Raw genomic sequence first — 15033 nt, forward strand, 5'->3', positions numbered from 1 at the left:
AAAAAAAAAAAGGCTGCAGTGAGACTTGCTTTGGGCCGCATGTGGCCCATGGGCTACGGATTGGGCACCTCTCACCCCAGTTTTGAAAAAATTAATTTTCGAAATACTTCCTGCACCCACAGTGTTTGTTAAGTTTCGATCAATCGAGCGTAGTGCAGTGGTTAAAGTTTACGGCTATCATATGATGACTCAAACCTTTCCTGTGTACTTTTTCTTCAGTTTCATCATTCAAAATACATTCTTCTTCTTAAATTGGCACTACATCCCAGGATAGGACTTGGCCTCCTCAATAATTTTCCACCACTCCTCTCTGGATTTCGCTCTAGACCTCCAGTTACTGCAAACAACTCAAGCGGGCAGTGTCTTCTCCACCCTCACACTCCATCTCCATCTCAGTTCTCCTTTTGCTCTTCTTCCTGCAGGTTAATTGCAGCAGGCTTTCCTTACAGAATCTGTCTCATTGAGTTGCACTACATGTCCAGCCCATCTCAGTCTACACAACTTTATGAATTTGACCACATCATCCTCCTTGTAGCAGCCATAAAGCTCGCTATTCCTTCACCTTCTCCAAGTCCCATTTTCATGCACAGGTCCACCAGTTTTCCTCAATATACTTCTTTCATGGGATCTCAGTCTGCTTTCACCCTGCTTTGTAATCATCCATGTTCCTGAACCATTTGTAAGTACTGGGCATATCAGCGCTTTAGAGAATTGGATTGAAAATATCACGAAATAGTTTGTCATGCAAAATTATACAAAAGTGTCATTGTAGTAATTTAATTAATAAATCAATCATTTCAGCAAACTTTCTTGAGATGTGTAGGCAACGGGATGGTGACAGGATAGCCTGTGTATTTAAGGGTAATATGAAGGCATACTTGATAGAAAAGTAGTTTACTGGAAAGGGCTACAGAGAACTTACATAGTTGGAGACATAACAGAGAACTTCAGTCTCTTAGAATCAGTAGGTCACATATGGAAGACAGCAAGAGATAGAGACCGAGCAGCCTCTCAGGCTTGCTATAGATAAAACTCACCTGATCTGATGTGAGGTTGCCTGAGTAGTGTTGCACGATCTGCACTGATTTTGTAGTGTCAGCGACAGCAGAGCAGCAGGTGAGGCCCCACCTCCCTTCCCTGACCTCAGTGGAAGTATTGAAACTAACGAGACTGTTACAATAGTTATCAATAATTATGCATTGTACTCTTCAAAAGTACACCAGTTCAGGATTTTCAGCATTTCACTCATAAAAATGAAATCTGTTACCATTCCTACTGGCTTCCTTTGCAATCGTGCAATCGTGCAATAACCTGCTCCATCAAACAATGGAAACTACAGGTTGGAATATCAACAATATAAAGAAAAAGATAGGATTCAAATGTTTTACGTAACTCCTGCTTTGTTTAACCTTTAAATCTAAAGGGAGTGGAAGGACTGACCCAATAAGGTAAACATTTCAATTTAAATGTGTTTATTAACTACCAGAAACAATCTCACGTAAAAATTGACAGATGCCAATCAGGCAAGATTATTTACAAAACACTCATTAATTAAAATCATAAGTAAGTTAATAAATTATTAGCCAGCACACTCCCATAAACATTGAGAAATGCCACTCAGGCAAAATATTGAAACACTCTCTCATTGCATAAAATCATCAATAAACTAATAAACCATTAACAACGATCTCATATAAAAATTGACAGAAGCCACTAAGACTGAATTTGACCATAACTCTAACAAAACAGTTCTAGTTAAGACACATTATTTAAGATCCTTTCAATTCCAATGCTTTAACATTACATGTAAAATAACAGTGGACACACTGCCTCAATTTTAACACAAATACTTAGGACATATTTATTAAAATGTCACTTAGGCAATCTTGCAAATTACTAGACTAGAGAGTCTTGCACAGTGAACCCCAAAATTATTCAAATGCCCATTGGCTTACAAGATGGGCTTTCAGGGCATAGAAAGTTACAACTCTGTACAATTATAAATGTATAACAAGAGAAGCAAGGCCCAGGCTTGTAAGGCCAAAGTTTAACCAAGAACAGTGAAACCGACTGAGGGAAGTAATATTTAACTTCGAACCAAGACGTGACTCCATTTGCAACCCCACATCGAGTAGGCCACTGAAATGTGAACCCAGCAAATACTACCAAAGAGGAACACATGAGCTCAGGCAAAGTCCACTGCCTGTAAATCAAACTTGTAATCCAAAGGGAAGCCCTGAACTTCAGTTACCCACTGCCTCAGCTCACTGAAACACAGACCGCACCTGACAACAGGAGGCCAAAAAACATTTCTTAACTTTAACATTCAAGATTGAGCATTAAATTAAGACTATAAAATTGAGGCTAAACAACAACTAACTTCACTTGCAAGTCCTTTATTAAATTGAAACAGTACCCAATAAGCAAACGCTAAGAGTGGGAAATGAACTCGCTCATATGAACCGACACTCACTAGAACTTAATGACACCCATATTGGCCACCTTAAGTGGGCCTGCAAAGCTCAGCACGGTAACCTTTAGAAATAAAAACTCAGATTGCCCGCAGAGGACATATTGACATGGATTAACTGATATCATAAGCAAATTAAACACCTGCTAATAATAGCTAATGAACTAACATTCTGCAAATACATCAATATTATGCAGAAGCAGAGCACATGCTTAGTAAGAGGCATCAAATGAAATCAAACACACATAACATCACACGTCCTGCAATGTCTTACTGTACCAAGAGCAATCACAATCACAGTTAACTAAGTGTTCTTAGTAATTAGAGTACTTAACTGCGTGTCTTGATGCTGAGGTGATTTTGTGAAGGTGTCAGACCATCACTTCGCAAGACCTTAACAGCATGTCCCTCCAAGGAACCGGGCACATCCACAACTCACGATGTTGCCGGAGAATGCAACTCCTGCCGCCTCCAGTATAACCACGTGATAACCACCGCCCATCCTCAGGCATGCCATCTTCGCTTCTGCCCAGTAGCCAATCGTCGACTCACGCACCACCGCCTCCCATTCTCAAAGCATTGTTCCCGTTACTCGTGGTCGGCACTCGTTTATATCTCAAGCCGGCCCAAGCCCCAAGCCAAACCTCTGTACTAGGAAATCAATCACACTCATGTCAGAGATACTACTGGTGCTGTTACCACCACGGCTCAATCTCCTCCCCCAAAATGCGAATATTCACCCCTCCCTCCGTCCAGACCACCTTCTAGCAGCACAGACAAGGAAGGAACCATGAACCGAGGGAGAGATCAGGCAGCCTTTATTTGACTTAAGTGAACCTGGAAATGCTTGCCTGAGGATATCTCTTTAACCTCTAAATTTACCAGGCTTAAAACCTTGATTAATCACAAGGTTCCCAAAAATGTGGTGTCAACTTGTGACTAGCTACCTTGTCAAGACTGCCCACTAGAGCTTTAATGTATGTGTGGTCCCCCACCTTGCCAGTAAAAGGTCTCCTCCTCCTGTTATAACGTGCTGCCTGTCGGTTATGCACAATCTGAATATTATTCCTGGCATGCCTCTAATTCTCACATATGGTCTCAGGTATTATGGAGCTAGGCAATAGGTGGTTAATCTCCCAAAAGTAAGATAATAGGGTATTCAGATCGTAAGCGTACATTAGCTCCACAGGAGGTGCATGAGTGGCTTCATGCTTGGCTTAACTGAAGGCCTGATTTAACCAAGACAACATCGAGTCCCACTTTCCTGGTGCGTTCGCGTGATAGATTATAACGGCTAGCCGGCTGCAGTGGTCTCGCGGTTCTAGGTGCGCAGTCCGGAACCGCGCGACTGCTACGGTCGCAGGTTCGAATCCTGCCTCGGGCATGGATGTATGTGATGTCCTTAGGTTAGTTAGGTTTAAGTAGTTCTAAGTTCTAGGGGACTGATGTCCACAGCTGTTAAGTCCCATAGTGCTCAGAGCCATTTTTATAAGGGCTGACTTCAAATTGCGATTCACCCACTCCGTGAATGAGGCTTTGGAGTAATAAGAGGTGGTTGTAATATGTCTGATTCTCTGCCCGAAGCAAAATCCCCTAAATCTTTTCGAAGTAAAGTCAGGGGCATTGTCACTGACTAGGATCTTGGGTGGACCAAACCAAGATACCATACGGGGCAGTTGCTGAATGGTAATGTCGCCGTGACCCCATGTCAGGAATAACCGACAAAATCTAGTGAAAGCATTGACTATTACCAGGATAGATCTATGGCCCTCCTTAGTACAAGGCAAAGGACCAATATAATCAATGATTACCTTGCATAAAGGGTATTCTTCCCTACATGAGTAGAGCAGGTCTTTTTGGGCCCCAGATCAGGCTTAGCCTTCTATGTAAGTGACATTGTGCTACAAGATGTTGGATGTCCCTGTATAATGACGGCCAGTAGAATTTGTTTCGGATCTTGTCCAAGGTCTTAAATAGACCAAAGAGTTGGCCAACCACCGAATCATGGAAATATCTGAATATGAGTGGGACAAATTCAGCAGGCAAACATATTTTGCAGTCCGGACCCCCCGCCCACCTGTTTGCACAGGACACCCTCCTTAAGGCAATAATCTTTCATGGTTTGCCCCAGCAATCAATTTTTCTCTAATAACACCCCACAAGGTGTCTTGAGCCTGTTTCTCCCTTAAATCAGCGAACAAGCCTGGCAGTTCTACCAACACAACATTAGTGGATGAGATGCCTTCCCCTGCAGTCATTCGGAGCTTCACTTCCTTCCAAAAACATGCGGCTGAGAGCATCAGCCACGGAGTTCTCTGAACCCGGAATGTGCTTGACTTTGAATTGATAGGCGGAAATGCGGATCACCCAATAGGCAATGCATCCGGTCTTTCTAGGCCTGATCAACACGCAACTCAGGGCCTGATTGTCTGTCTCTACCAGGAATGTTTTATGTTCCAGGTAGAAGTTAAACTTCTCGAGGGTTAATAAAACGGCCAACAATTTGCACTCATACACCAAATAGTTAAGCTCATCTCCCGATAAATTATGAGATGCGAACACCAAAGGGCACCTCTCTCCCTTGGATTCCTGCAGTAAGACTGCTGCTGTCCCGCCATGACAGGTATTAGATTGAAGGACAAAGGTGGCACTAAAATCCGGGATAGCCAAGACTTAACTGGGTGTCTTGATGCTGGGGTTATTTTGTGAAGATGTCAGACCATCACTTTGCAAGACCTTAACAGCATGTCCCTCCAAGGAAGTGGGCACATCCACAGCTCACAAAGTTGCCGGAGAAAGCATAGTGCCGGCCAACTCCAGCCACCTCCAGTATAACCACGTGATAACCGCCACCCGGCCTCAGACACGCCATCTTCGCTTCTGCCCACCAGCCAATCGCTGACTCGCGCACCGCCGCCTTCCGTTCTCAGAGCATCCTTCCCGTTACTCGCGGTCGGTACTCGCTTATATCCCGACCCGGACCCAGCCCGAAGACAAACCTCTGTACAAGGAATCGATCATACTCGTGTCAGAGATACAACTGGAGCTGGTCCCACCACAGCTCAAGCTACTCACCAAAAAGATGATACACTGAGTTACAGACAGGCATAATGAAAAGACTGTTACACATTCAGCTTACACACACACCACAGGATCAAGCACACTTCATGCACATACAACTGTCAGAATTCTGGCCCGAACTGGCAGAGATGGCAGTTATGTGTGTGTGACATGTGCTTGCTTGTAGAAATGAATGTGTATATATTTCATTTTTCTGGAAAGGGTTTTGGTCAAAAGCTGAATGTGTAAGAGTGTTTTCATTGTGCCCGCCTCGCCTGCATCTCAGGGTCTCATCTTTACAGTGAGTAGCAATCTGCCTTTCTCCTTGTACTGTTTGCTGGTTTGATTTGGTATGGATCCCATATGCTTGAGCAGCACACCATGGTAAGTCAGTAGCAGCTAATAGTTGGTGACTGTTAATGTGTGCAGCCAACAAGGAATGCTGTGTTGTCAACTGGACTGGAAGTGTATAGACAGCAACTGGGTTACATTTCTGCACCTCATCAGCATCAAAGACTGGCTCGTAGGAAATTGCGTCACGTTTGAAGAATGAGTACACTTTAAAAACAAGGTCCCCTGCCTGTTTGTGAAACATTTGGCACCTTCTATGCCATTATGAGAAAACTGACAGAACAGCTCATAAAGAAGTCAGTTGTAGTTTTGCACTTGTAAAACATGATAGACTGCTGAAATAGTTCAGAAATTTACACAGTATGGAATGCAGAAACAGATTGAGCACCAACTGGCTAGCTGCATAGCTGTCTGATGAACATTCCTGGCCCAGCAGTTATAAACTCTGTCACAGACTATAGTTAGGTTCATGTCCCGTGCGTCATTTGCACTATAAATCGTAATGATATGGAATGAGTCATTTTACATTCATCTCACAAATTAATTTGTAAATATTGCTTCATGCTGAACATATATAAGTTTTTTTAAAATGTGTAAGTAATCTTTCAGTATATTGATTGTATTTTACAGGTATGCAACAAATGTGAAAACTGTTCTCGAACATGCGATGAGTTAGTTAACATTTGTCAGCTACTGGAAATCACTCTGATTGGTAAGCAAAAGGCAAAGGTCCTGACTTCGAGTTTCGGTCCAACACACAGTTTTAATCTGCCAGGAAGTTTCATATCATTGCACACTCCATTGCGGAGGGGAAATCTTATTCTCTGATTTGATTTGATTTATTTCGTGTTCCATAGGTCCAACTGTGTTGGATACACAAGGACGTGGAACGAGTCAGTTTTTTACAAATACAATCTGATAATCTTATAGCATATACAGAAATTTGAGTAAATAATTATATAAAAATTTATACAGTAAATTCTTTGGGCAGCAATACAGAAAAAGAAAATACATATTTTCTTAGAATCATTAAAACACTACAGAAAACAGATACGGAGCACACAAAGATACAGAGCTCAGGCTAAATAAAATTCTTAGTGGCACTATGTCAACTTGTATTATATAATATTAAAATATTACAATTTATTTAGTTAAAAATTCAGCTAGACTGTAAAAAGCTTTTTCTAGCAGAAATATTTTTAGTGCTTTCTTAAACTCACTCTTGTTATGAATCTTTGTCTTTATTTCGGGAGGAAGAGCGCTGAAGAGTTTTGCTCCAGTGTAGTGGACACCCTTTTGTGCCAAGCTCAAATTTCTGAGTTCACTGTGTATGTCATTCTTCCTCTGTGTGTTATGCTCATGATAATTACTGTTTGGTTGAAATATATCTATATTTTTACAAACAAAACACATGAGAGAAAAAATATATTGGCATGTAGTTGTGTATATTTTAAGATTACGAAAACTATTTCTACAAGAGTCTCTTGGGCGCAATCCACATATAATTCTTAAAGCTCGCTTCTGTGAAATGAACACTTTCCTTGCTAATGGCTGGTTGCCCCAAAAAATAATTCCGTACTCAATGAGACAATGAAAATAGCCATAATATGCCACTTTTGGAGTGTTAGGTTCAACACATGTAGTGACAACCCGTAAAGCATAGGTAGCAGAGCTAAGCCTCTTACAGAGATCAATAATATGTGAAGACCAGTTCATTTTCTTGTCAATGTGCACTCCAAGAAATTTTGTTGTTTCTGTTCTAACTATTGGTTGATTACCACATGTCACACTTATCTCTCTCTCTTTTTCTGTTTTTGTACAGAATTGAATAAAGCTGGTCTTACTGGAATTTAATGAGAGACCATTCATCTCGAACCAATTAACCATATCTGAGAGTATGTGGTTAATGAGTTCCTCAAGATTGTTGTCTGTTCTACTGCTCATAAAAATTGTGGTATCATCAGCAAATAATGTAAATTCACACGGCAGGCTTGTACATGACGGTAGATCATTTATAAAAATCAGGAATAATAGTGGCCCAAGAATTGAGCCCTGGGGCACTCCACATGTAAGGGAACTCCATTCAGAATCTGAGGAAGTGTCATATACTCCACCCGAGCTATTCAACATAACTTTTTGCTTTCTGTCTTGGAGGTACGACTTAGCCAATTGCTTGCAACACCACTTATTCCTGATAATTTTCCTTTTTGCAAGAGAATCTGGTGATCAACACAGTCAAACGCTTTGGATAAATCACAGAAGACACCAAGTTTTTCATTAAGGGTTTGTAGGACTTCTTTTGCAAGTGCGTAGACTGCGTCTTCTGTTGAACGGCCCTTTTGAAGGCCAAATTGGCTCTTGCTGAGAACTCCATTCTTCATGAGATGATCAGTAATTCTTACATGTATTAGCTTTTCTAGAATTTTGGAGAAAGCTGTCAGCAAAGAGATAGGTCGATAGTTAGTTAGTTCAGCTTTATCGCCCTTTTTGTACAGGGGCTTGACAATGGCATACTTAAGTCTACTGGGAACAACACCTTTCTGAAAGGAAGCATTGCAAATATGACAGAGAATGTCCCTTATCCACACACAAGAATATTTCAATAAATTACTAGATATATTATCAACCCCTGCAGAATTTGTACTTTTTAGAGACATGATGATTTTTTGAATTTCTTCTACAGTGACAGGATTAAGGTGCATTTCTGAAATTGTGTTTGAATATACGGCTTGACAAAGAGTTACAGCTTGAAGTTTCTGCAAATGGTGTGTCCGGAGGGCTCCCAAGAGTTGTGTACCAGAGGTACCAAAGGAATCTCAAGTACTACAATGAGGTGACAAAAGGATGGGATAGGGATATGCAAGTATACAGATGGCAGTAGTATCACATACACAAGCTGTAAAATGGTAGTGCATTGGCGGAGCTGTCATTTGTACTCAGGAGATTCATTTGAAAAGGTGTCCAACGTGGTTATGGTCGCATGATGGAAATTGACAGTCTTTGAAAGTGGAGTGGTAGTTGGAGCTATTCACATGGAACATTCCGTTATGGAAATCATTAGGGAATTCAATATTCCAAGATCCACAGTGCCTAGTGTGTGCCAAGAACAGCAGATTGCAAGCATTACCTTTCACCACGGACAACACAGAGGCCAAAGGCCTTCAATTAATAACATTTGTGTAGAGTTGTTGCTGCTAAGAGACATCCAACAATGCACGAAATAGCCACAGAATTCAATGTGGGATGTACAATAAAGATAATCATTAGGACAGTATGGTGAAATTTGGCATCAATGGGATATGGCAGCAGATAATCAACCCTAGCCTTTGCTAACATCATGACATTGCCTCTCTTGGGCTCATGAACATATTGGTTGGACCCTAGATGACTGGAAAATTGTGGCCTGGTCAGATGTGTCCCGATTTCAGCTGGTAAAGGCTGATGGTAGGGTTTGGGCACAGCACAGACCCCACAAAGCCATGGGCCGAAGTTGTCAAAGAGGCACTGTGCAGGCTGGTGATGGCTCCATAATGATGTGGGCTGCAATTACGTGGGAGGGACTGAGTCCTCTGGTCCAACTGAACTGATCATTGACTGGAGATGGTTATGTTTCATTACTAAGAGACCATCTGCAGCCATTTATGCACTTCATGCTCCCAAACATCTCACCAGGCCACAATTGTCTGCATTGGCTTGAAAAATATTCTTCACAGTTCCAGCAAATTATTTGGCCTCCCGGATCACTCCACACGAATACCATTGAACATAATTGTGAGATCAGTTCGTGTACAAAATCCTGCACTAGCAACACTTCTGCAATTGTGAATGACCACACAGGCAGCACGGCTCAATATTTCTGCAGTTGTTTCAAAGGACTTGTCGAGATCGTGCCACATTGACTTGCTGCATTGCACTAGGGAAAAGGGCATGATATTAGGCGATATCCCATGACTTTTGTCAGCTCTGTGTATACTCTCTTGTGGACCCTATCTCCTAAACAGGAAGCACATATTTACCAATAGAAGTCCACTTTACTGTCAGTGGCGTGCATGTGGCAGGGCCGAGCGCACTCTACAGAGGGGACGAGGAGCAGGAAGAACTCGGGGTGTTCTACTGATCTCTGTAACTGACAAGTTTGAGATGCTGTCTTTCACTGAAACCAAAACAGAGCCACTGAGATTCACTTCACCTGCTGGGAAACTACATGTCCTGTGCCAACATTAGACAATCATAAAAGTGTAGGAGTCTATTAATTGCCAGCAGTTCACATGTATGGTGAATAATGGTAACCTTAGGAATTTAGGAGGAAGGCATAGTAGGGAACGCTGAGTGCACACAGTATGTATCACTGCGTAAAGTGTACAACAACTACCGACATCACACCACAGCAAAATATACAGCTAAAAATCCGAGAAAATTCTGGTACTATATAAAATTCTAAGTGGGGCTAAGGCTTTCATCCAGCCCCTCATTGGCCATTCTGGTGTGGCAGTTGAAGACAGCAAAATGAAAGCTGAAGTTCCAAATTCCACATTTAAGAAATCATTCATGCAAGAGAATCACATAAACACACCATCGCACAAAGTCTCGTATGGATGACATAGTAATAGGTGTCTCTGGTGTAGAAAAACAATTGTAACAGTTCAACAAAAAAAAAAGTTTGCTGATCCAGATGGAATCCCAGTTTAGTTTCACAAAGAGTATTCTACAGAATTGGCCCCTTATGTAGCTTGCACTTACCGTGACTCTCTCACCCAGCACAAAGTCCCAAGTGACTGGAAAAATGTGGGGTGACTCCTGTATAAAAGAAGGGTGAAAGAATGGACAAACAAAATTACAGACCAATATCCTTAACATTGGTTGGCTGAAGTCTGAGTTTGTATATAATAAATTTCGTAGGGAATGAACAGCTTATGTCTATGTATCAGCATGGTTTTAGAAAGCATTGCTTATGTGTGTTTTTCTCACATGGTATATTGTGAACTATGGATGGAGGGCAACAGGCACATTCCATATTTCTAGACTTCTGAAAAGCATTTCACGTGGTACCCCACTGCACACTGTTAACGAACGTACGAGCATATGGAATAGGTTCTCAGACACGTGAGTAGCTCAAAGACTTCTCCAGTAATAGAATCCAGAGCATTGTCCTCGACAGCAAGTGTTCACCAGAGATAAGAGTATTTGTCAGGGGTGCCCCACGGAAGTTTGCTATATACGTAAATGATCTAGTGGACTGGCTGGACAGCAATCTGCAGTTGTTTGCTGATGATGTTGTCATGTACGGGAAGCTGTTGAAGATGAGTGAGTGTTGGGTGATACGAGCTGACTTAGGCAAAATTTCTAGATGGTGTGATGAATGTAGAAAAATGTATGTTAATGCAGACAAGTAGGAAAAACCTTATGTGAATGCTCTGAAAAGCTAATCATTTGCATATCACAGCATCTTCTTCCTGTCGGTTAAATTTCACGTGTGTAGCATGTCATCTTTGTGGTGTAGTAATTTTAATGGCCAGTAGTGTATGTAGATGTACAACAAGGTGCAACCAATCACATATTGTGGCTCATGTTGTAATGAATGATGTCTGTTGTCTGGGCTCTGAGGTCATATTTGGATCATTCCAGTGGCTGGCAGAGGAGGATGAGAAGAAAAGCCTCAGCTCACAATTTGCAGCATTGTCACAAGAACTGCTGGTGGTCCCCTGATTTTGAGTAAAGAAACAGTTGATTTTGGGGAACTGATGTACACCCACCATTCAAGATCAATTGCATCCTCAACAGTAAGTAAACACAGCAATGTTCACATCTCAACATCACACATTATCCTTATTATATGCTTCTCTGTGACAGACACTTTTATCTCACAGATGAGCTACCGCACAATATGAAAATCGTAAGACATTGGTGAATGAAAATAGGAAATGTAATTTTTTACTTTTTGTCTCAGAAATCTAATATTACATGTTACATAAAAATTGCAGATCATAGAAGTTTAGGAAGGTCTGTAACATGTGGCTTCTAGATCAGATTCTCATCAATATAAACACCTATTTAGAATATTCTGCATCATTTATTGAACTACCCTCATGCATTATTTCTAATGGTGTGGTCAGGCCTTGTGCAGTCCTGAATTCTGTGTACTGTGTGTTATCAAAATTCAGTGACAGTCCTTTCAAAGATAAAAAAAAATATGTACACTCTTTGACTTAAGATTTGGCCAGTGGCAGGCTGTCACATAGTCTAACATGGGAGACCATCAGACCTGTTAACCACTGATTTTGATGAGTCTTTTGTATGTTGTAGAAGGGCCTGTCCTGATACATAGCTACTGGATTTTCATGTGAAGGCCCTTAATTATTTGGGAGGAAATCAGTTTTAAAGTTTTATGGGTACCTTGTAGAAGTTTTATGTCTCCTTGCTCATTGTAGGAATCCTATTTACTCAGTTCACTAGACAAACAAATCATATTAATGAGTTTTGCAATTACATAAATGTGTCACAAGCAAAGGGTGACATACAAAATAAGCTATCTTATTCAGTATGGACAATCCTAAGTCACTGCTATAGAAGTGCCTAATCCTGAAGCTGCTATTTGACTGGGCCGTGGCCAGTCAGGTGCGGTGCTTATGTCCTCTTCACATAGGGGCCACCGCTATCGCATTGTCGTCCTGGAGGGAGGTTCCGTCAGCATGTGATTGGCTGATGTCTTCTCACTGCCATCTCTTCTCTCTCGCTCCCGGCTGGCATGCTAGTGCTTGGCTTTATGCCGTAACACCTTGCATACTTCTGACATTAATCATGTTTCAATCAAGGGAACATAGAACAGCAGGTAAGTTCCATGGCTCCATGCTGGTGGTGCCAATTAGCCAACCCTGTGCTGTTCACCTTTACAGATACATCAAAATTATCTTGAAACAAATTCAAAATGCTGCCAACTTGCTAAAGACTAGTGGAGAAATCTCTGTGAGGGAAGATTCTATAAAAATACTTTCTTTAATTCTGTATCAGTTTAATGCATCTGCTTTCAGAGGAATTATCAAATGTGCATTGTTTGCATCAAAGTTGATTAAAAAAAGAACAATATTTTTGAATCCAAACAAACAGTGTTTCCTGTAAGTCTTCTGAAAAATCTGTGTGCCAGCAAGACAATAGCTTCCATTAAATGTGCATGGTACTCTACAAATTTGTATTTTGGTTGCTTCTACAACTAACATCATCCAAAAAGACTGTTCTAGCACAGCAAGAAATACTGAGTAAGATAATTCAGTAATTTATTCTGCAAGAAACATAATACACATTTCAGAAAAGTTACTGTACAGATTGATTTATTAATAAAATTACTACAGCAAAACTTTTGAATAATTCTGTATGACATATACTATTTACTGATATTTTGAATGATGGACAAGAAAGTACACAGGAAAGGTTTGCGCTCATACCACCAGAGCAGTAGCCACAAACTTTAACCACTGTGCTATGCTTGTTTGAGCAAAACTTTACAAACATTGCAGGGATAGGAGGTAACTTCAGCATTGATATTGTCAGAAACTAGGGCCCATTGCATGAAATCCCACCAGCCAAGTACTCAGCACAGGCCTCTCTAGAAAATACTGAAGCCTCATCTGAATCTGTGATTAACAGGTCTGATGCTCACAAATCAGTATTAAATAACAAGGCTGAGCTTATCAGATTCTTAGATAAACTTGAAAAAGGTTCAGTGTTGATCTAACACTCTTGCCATGGCCACAGGAGAGGTCATTTACGTATCTTTGTGTGAATGTATGTACCTTTGCTAGAAAACAAACCAGTGCTTAAAAGCTAGTGTGGATGTCGTTTTCTTTTACATTTTTCTGTGCTCCACAAATCAGTCTGCTGTAAGCTTTATTAAGTTTTGCATAACTTCTGGAAATGAATAAATAGGAAAAAAGTAGGTTATCAGCAGACAGTTAGAGTGAATACATCTAAATATGTGGGCTTACATGCTAATGGCAAACTAAACTTGTCAAACTGTATCCTGGGTCTGTGCAAAAGGCTCCAGGTTATGCTTTACACATTGTCTGCTCTTATAGAGATATGAAAACTATTAAATCAGCTTATTATGGTTATTTTCATGCCATTATGACACACAGAATCACTTTTCAGGGAAATCAGCGATTGACTAGAAAAGTGCTATATACATAGAAAAGCCATAAAAACCACGAGTGGAATCCACCCCAGAACCACAGGCAGAAATATTTTTAAAGAACTTGAAATCCTCTCATCTATTGCACAATTTATAGGGTGCTCTAAAACTCCCCTTACAGTCTTCTAGAAATTGTAGATGGAATGTTGGTAACACAACAGCTTTTACAAGTAATTTATTAGACACAGTTCAGCACATCACTCATTTTACAATTCCACTCGTTAATAACCAAAGAAACAAACAGCAAACTTAATCCATTTTCCCAAACACTACTGTTTACAGTTAAGCCATTTTGTCATTTTCAAAGGAGGGTTATAGCACTCTGATCCACTTCAAGTAAGGTTCGATGTGGCAATCACCAAGTTCGGTGCATACATTGTACCTAAGAATGACACTGTGGTACACACACACAACCGCAGCTTGTGTGTCTGCGGTGACCACAACTTGTGCCGTCAGATCTTCTTCTGTCTCTACAGGAGTCTCATATATCAAACTCTTCATTCAACCCTTTGACCATGTTATTCAGTTTCTTTTACTCCATCCATGATTTTCCTTTCAATGTCATCCTGTTTGAGAGTCACATACAAAACTCAGGGTCAACCCATGGTGTTGCAAGAGAAAATTTTTTCCTTGTTGTAATAATAATAATAATAATAATAATAATAATAGGTCCTCACTGTTTCAGATTTTAGAAGAGAAGGGACTAGGTTCCAAAATACGAGAATTCATAAAAAAACACACTAACCAGTATGAAATCTAAAGTAAAATTTATGGGTGAAATCTTAGAACCCTTTCACATTCAAGCAGGTGTGAGACAAGGAGATGGAATCTCTCCTGTTCTATTCAACATCATCCTAGACAAGGTTATGGGAGAACAGGAGAAACAACTGAAGAAGCAGGGGTTTTGGAAGCGAGTCCTACAGAGCTCTCCCAAAAAGCCACCTCCACATACCATATCTCGCATTGCAGA

The 15033-nt window shown here is 40.8% G+C and overlaps 1 long non-coding RNA gene across 1 annotated transcript in view; it reads left to right on the top strand.

Moving 5' to 3' along the window:
• The window catches only part of LOC126428448 (uncharacterized), a 75523-nt gene that overhangs the window by 21390 nt on the left and 39100 nt on the right, over positions 1-15033 (top strand). Inside the window, exon 2 of the long non-coding RNA XR_007576832.1 lies at positions 11507-11661. This is a non-coding gene — a long non-coding RNA (uncharacterized LOC126428448). The remainder of the gene's footprint in view (positions 1-11506; positions 11662-15033) is intronic.

The sequence above is a fragment of the Schistocerca serialis genome, chromosome 12, assembly GCF_023864345.2.
Source record: "Schistocerca serialis cubense isolate TAMUIC-IGC-003099 chromosome 12, iqSchSeri2.2, whole genome shotgun sequence".
In the NCBI taxonomy this organism is placed as follows: Eukaryota; Metazoa; Arthropoda; class Insecta; order Orthoptera; family Acrididae; genus Schistocerca; species Schistocerca serialis.